We start from the raw sequence: 6,970 nt of genomic DNA on the forward strand, positions 1-6,970 counted from the left end.
TTAAAATTATTATAATGTTACAATGTATTTCATTTAAACTATAACGCCTGATGATTTTTACTGAGCTATACATTTTGCTTACGAGTTTCAAGACATGCCAACATGTTTAAAAACATGTTAAATATTAATAAAGATCTCAAAATAATACCTTACCCATAATAAAATAATAATAAAATTCTTTATTGACATAATTACACAGGTCAAAATAATGAATCCTTCGGCTCCCGAACTATTTTAAAACTGTGTCTCAGGAGCCAGAGGCTTCTCCCAATATTGATCATAATATTATGTCTATAAAATAAACTAAACTAAAAGCTCTAAAAATTAATTAAACTTGTAATGACGTCTAGAAAAGAGTATCTCGAATTAGTTCCCAAATAATTATTAATTACAATCGTTTCAAAAGACGTCAACAATGTTTTTTTTTATTTACATATATAAATCAGTTCAGTAATTTTTGCTTAAAATAGCAACGACAATGAAATATTTTTGGATTAATGTAATCTGCCTTTAGATCGCATTCCGTTCAAATTATATTCCATATTTCGCTATTCGATTTTTTGAACACAAATGATAAACAAATATCTGACTGAGCTTTTTTCCTCACAAATTTCCGCTGGGGTTCGAAACCATGGTTAGCTCAGACGTCTGAGAGTGTACGTATCAAATAAGAATAATCTACCATGTGTGATAATTGACTAAAAAAAACCCGATGCCAATTATTTAAATAAAATAAATCTTCACATTGTTCAAGTAATCAAGTTGTGTGATCTATTTGGTAAAGGAAAATGCAATTTGTATTGGAAATTTCACGAAGAAATCAGCATGTCTAAGAACCAAAAATTTTAACGACATTATATTGTAATCTCTTTCATGTCGGTTTATAATCTCATAGAGCAGGCTTAGAAGGTACAGGACAATAAGGAAGAAATAAAACAACAATAATATTTTTTACAAAAACATCAGAATATATTTCGAAATGTCACATTTAACATAACTGTGGCGTACACTATTCAAAGAAAATCTATTACAAAAACGAAATTGCTCGGTCGAGCCGTTTTCTAGTGACGAAAATTTGTGCATCGATTAATAGGTATATATCAGAAAATTGTGTATAAGATATGTCATATATCAGTTTCAAAATGATATTCCGATGATTATCATTTTATATTTATTAATGGAATTGTAAAAAATGTGGGCGGTTGTGTGTACTGAATGCTGTGAATTTTTTCTGTAATATGTTAGTCGGTAACGATTTATTTTTCTATTTCATAATGAACAGGTCGGGACTGAAAATGTCGCATATTTTATTAAAAAAAGCATGAATTTGGGTACACACAATGTTATTTTTTAAGAGTGTAGGATCCTACACAATAATTTAGGAAAACTCAAATTAAAATAATCGGTACAATATTTTTTAATGGTTTAAATAAAAACTAATCATAACAATATCCTGTAGGTAGTACCTAATTAAATAATATAACGGTTCCAAATAAAATATTAAGATATTTTAGTACATCAGTGTCTCGCACACAGCAACCAAACCGCTGTATGAATATGATAATTATTGATAAGCAAAATATCTACTTTATAGTAATCGTTTGTAAACTTACGGAATGATGATAAACTTTATGTAAACATTACACATTGGTAAACATTTAAATGTTACAGGTATTGGGAAGTCACAGTACAAATAATGTTGTTTGCCAATTCGTATTTGTATACATATAAAATTGACGCTCATATTAGAGATTTGGATAACTAATGCCTCTCGGTAAAAGAATTATTTCGAGTGGTACTATTTTAATTTAGTATAAATAAATGTTTGAATGTTGATTCTATATAAATGTGGATTCTATCATAGAGCAGGAGAGTAGGACCTTTGCAATTTGCATCTTATCTGTAGTAATTCTTGTGACATACATACTAGCAAGCAGTAATAGAATACATAATATTATAGTTTGTGAAATTCACCCGCAATTTCCTTCAGCGTACGGTGAAACTTTGGAACGATTTGCCACCTGCGGTGTTCCCGAAAAACTACGACATTGGGGCCTTCAAGAAAAGAGCTTATTTGTCCATAAAAGGCCGACAAAGCATCTGTAACACTTCTAGTGTTATAAGTGTTTATGGGCGGTGGTGACCACTTAATATCAGGTGGCCCACCTGCACTTTTGCTTGCTCTGACATAAAAAAAAAAACAATTTTAAGAATTTCATGCGATAAACTTACTACTGAACACAATATTCGCCAAACTACATAATTTTACAGTATACAAATACGAAGAGCACTACAAAATGTTATAAAACTCCTAAGGTAAGCTACGCCTACGTTCTATGAAAAATTCTATCGCTTAAAAAGGTATTGCTTAAAATGGTCCAATGGGGTTATATTAGGCTTGATTTACTTTAGGATCAGACTTGAGGACCTCAAATTTAATTTAACAGGTCTATGAAGCAGCAGTAGTTAAAAGTTACAAGAATTTTTCAGCACATATAGGATTTGGAATTTCAAGATGTTTTCACCAGAGAAATGAAATTGGTCGAAAATTTCATTTAAGTTTTTTAATTTTTTGAGTCAGACAATCTTCTTATTATTTAAAAACCGATACTTATTTTTATCTGGTAAAAACGCTTCCATTTTTTCTTAGCTGATATTTAAAGTCTGTGTTGCCAGATTTTAATACAATTGTGAAATACATTAAATGTCTTGTTAATTTTTCTCACTGTTTTAGTCAATTTTGTTGTTATTGTATAAATTTGATTTTAATACTTCTTTTTATTTCATATTTTCGTGTTTAATGTTCAATGTTTATGAAACAGCTATTATTAATTACATTTATTTGCGTTTGTTTAGTATTTAGAATGTTTTGTATATTATGAGATGTATTTTGCTGAGAAAAGAAAGATGAAAAGCCATCGAAGCTTATTTTTATGTTCAATGAATATGATCGATGCAAATCTAACTCGTTTTTACTTTATTGTCATATCCTTGAGTCGCTGTATCCATTTACAATGCTGTTATTTCATACTTAATCATCAATTTTGTGAATATTTGTTATGAAATAAATAAATTATAACGGCACTTCCTTTTAAATGAAGGAGAGCAATTTGTTTTTGGTGAAAAAACAATATGTGAATTTATTGAAAAGTATTCTATATGGTCTATTACCTATTTAGCTATGTTCGAATAAGTTCAAGAAAGGAGATGGAGGAGGAATACAGTTTTACGTGGTATTTTGTATAACAGCATTGTATACGGATCAATTTGTTTCGTACCTACTCAATCGTGTCTTCTCTAAGTTAGTTATTCGTTTCAAGAATGTATTAATTTCATACACAATCAAGATTATTGACAGATTTGCATGCATTTTATCTAAATTATACAGCATTTTAACATAGGCGCGAAATTGAGTGGAATTGTCTGCCATTTTATTTACATGAAATAATCATCAAATTTTTATTTTTTTTTATTTAAAATAATTCCTAAAAGTAATATAAAGTTCTTGTTAATAGCGCCTTTCAAGTATTATTTAGGTTTAAATCACATCCCTGTGAGAAACATAGTAGGTACTTTATATCAGAGGCGGCTCGCCCTAAGGAGCGCTGGTGCAGTGAACTCCCATAAATAATTATAATAAAATCATACTCCTTAATTTCATTATTAATATTAATTATTACTATTTAAAATCAATCGTTATCGTAAAAAACTACTGTCAATACCAATGAATATAATATATATCCATCATTCCATCATTCCATACACCTGAATAATACTGTATTATACAGTAACGCGCGAAGCGGAGCGCTCACGATTGCGCTCCAATGAAAAAATATTTAGTACATTTCCTAATACGAAATCCAATAGGAGTGAAAGAGAGGGTTTGCCAGTGCCCTGCGCGCGTGAAACAGAAGATTTTCTATGGAAAAATAGCAAAATTCGGAGCGCCGCTCCCGCAAACGTTGCCGGTTCGTTTTTACCGCCGCGCCTGGGCGCCCGTACACAGGACAGCGATGTTGCCACTCTCTATATTATAAACAAACACTCGACTCTCGAGTCAAATTCAATGCACGCGCGCGAATGCAAATTCGGGAATTTTCTAATTAAAATCATAAGATACGTCATACGATAATCATAAATATGATCATGTGTCCGAATTCCGAGCCAAGCTCAAGTGGCCTCCTATCCGCGTCCGCCGGAATGCTCATATTCTGCATTTGTTGTACAAAGTTTTATTTGATCCTAAAACCCCATGTTACCTAAAAGAAAATTTTAAATTCCTCGGTGAAAATAGCCTTACCCTACGTTCCTCTAATCTACTTACCTTAAGCATCCCTACCCACAGATCCAATTTCTTCCATTCTTCCTTCACTGTGACTGCAATCAACCTTTGGAACTCTATTCCAGAATCGATAAGACGTGCTCAGTCAATAACTGTGTTCAAAAATGCATTAAAGCAATATTTATCGCAATTGTAATCTTAATATATGTATTATAACTACCTATTTTAATTAATTCAATTTATTCCTTGCCCATAATTTTTATAGTTTCACATGTATGTATGTATGTATATATTTGTATGTATATATTTTATATATAATATATATATTATGATGTATTTAAGTATTTATAGATTTATTATTTATGTATATTTATTCTTTGGGTTATAATTATATTTTATATTTATTTATTATTCATTTTCTTTTAGTTCAAATCAAAATTTTAAGTTTGTAATGCACCACCACCATAAATGTAATCCTTCTAAATTTTCGGGTTGTCTGGCAGAAATCGCTTACAGCGATAAGACCGCCCTCTGTACATGTTGTTACTTGTATGGTTCTTAGTTTATAATCCTGTATTATGTGTGCAATAAAGTATTTTTCATTCATTCATTTTCATACGTGTTGAAATAGTCTGTAGTTATCAGTATTACTTGTGAGTGTGAAAATGAACAATTATAATGTGGCGTTCATTAAAAAGTGTGTTAAAACGTTACAAATTCGGCTTGAATTGAAAGCTAAGGGACTGCCACGGCCTGAACTTGACCTTACGCAAAAATGTACGACAAAAACGAAAACATATACGCGTGTTTAAATCCGAACAATATTATGTGAAAACACCGTGGTTGTGTGGTTGTGATGAAAGCAACAGACATTTACGAATGTCTTGTCGCTTTAAGTTATAGATATTTTTGCACACCAAAAAGAAAGACGTATGTATTTCCTTTATAAGTAATTTTTTTGATAAATGTACTGCTTTACACCATGTATTTTCAGTGTTTTATTTCAAGTGAACACCCATTAAATTTTGTCACGAGCCGCCTCTGCTTTATATAAATTTTCAGTATTATTGCGTGTAAATAGTGTTCCTTCCACACGACCTATTTTCACTTCAAAAATGTGTCATGCAAATTTGTCAATCAACATGATTATCTAAGAACTACTGCTGGTGACAATTAAGACTAGAATGGGCCAGGAAAGTCCAAGGGCGAAGTGGAATTGGTGTTACATTTGGACCCTGGGTTTAAGCTTTATCTGACACTTAACACTAGGAATCGTATTTCCACAGACATTTAGATATATCAATTTTATTTTAGAGCAATTCCATAGTTTAGTGTGCTGCAAAAAAATTTCAGAGCAGATGGCATATATCGATAATACAGTTGTGAATCTGAAGCTTTATAACAATTATATATTATAGCTTAACAGATTCAGGTAAGTATGTTATTCGTGCTAGTAGCACATTTGACGGAATATATCACATGAATGAAACTGCTCTAAAATAGTAAAATACAAAAATTCAACATCGATACAGATAAAACACATTTTCTTATATCTACACACATATTAATTAAATATTAAATATAAATCAATCTAGCGTCTATTACGTACGCAATTAAGGAATTCTAATAATATAAGGCAAACGGGTTTTACGGAGGGATTAAAAAACTTTTTCACTATACCAGGCACTGAAGATGTCTAACCAATTTAAGGACTAAGGACTAATTTGTTTGTTAACCCACCACCGCATTGCATTTATTTTTTTTCTTCATGACAAGAACATGACGTTTGACGTATTATTATTTTTATTTCACCAATGACAGTGCGGGAAATTTAGAACCTAACCTATAATTATACAAAATGATTGTGCACATTTTCTCATATTAAGACAGGCTGGAAGACTGACAAACTGTGGAATTTATAATAAAAATCGAATTAAATGAAGATAATTTTAACTCTATGCGGTGGTAGTTGGTACAGTTTCCATGAATTATTCTTAGGATGGGCTACAAACTTCAAAATATATAAATTGAATGATCCAGGAACATTTTGCTTTCAATCTATTGTTTTCCTTTCTCGTTTTCTGTAAATTATTTTCGACTTCTTTCTACTGATATTTTTTGACTCATGTTTTATATTTAAGTTAGCTACATGATATTTTCATAAACATTAAGCTCCTGTTATGTCAAATAACTGTCAAATAACTGTTACATTCGCTTTTAAATTCGCCATGCTGTTTTAACCAGGATATTCAGTTAAATTCCTTTGGATTGTAGTCAAAATTTACATCATATTACAGTACGTCTGTTTTTTGTAGTATGTCCTCATATGATAAGAGTTCGATTCCTTTTGATTTTTTCTGTCTACGGAAACTATACTCTCAATTTAGAATACAAGAAAATCACAAGGAATTTATATGCATACCCGGCTTTACAATGTTACATTTCCCTCTGTTTTATTGACCAAATAATATCTATCTCTCTCTAAATGCCTATTTCTAATTCGTTTAGCATTTAATATGGACCCAATTGGTGTTATTGTTTTAAGGTAAAGCGTAGAAGCAAGGTACCATAGATTATATAGGGAAGTTTATATTTGAAGATTTTATATAGGTTAAATAAGGGGATATTCAGTTTACAATACACTTTTATGTGTCGTTTTAAACATAGTAAGGATATAATTTTTTAACA

This window comes from Colias eurytheme, chromosome 25 (assembly GCF_061535395.1).
Source record: "Colias eurytheme isolate Ceu_HAF_F1 chromosome 25, ilColEury1 Martin Lab GWU primary, whole genome shotgun sequence".
Classification (NCBI taxonomy): Eukaryota; Metazoa; Arthropoda; class Insecta; order Lepidoptera; family Pieridae; genus Colias; species Colias eurytheme.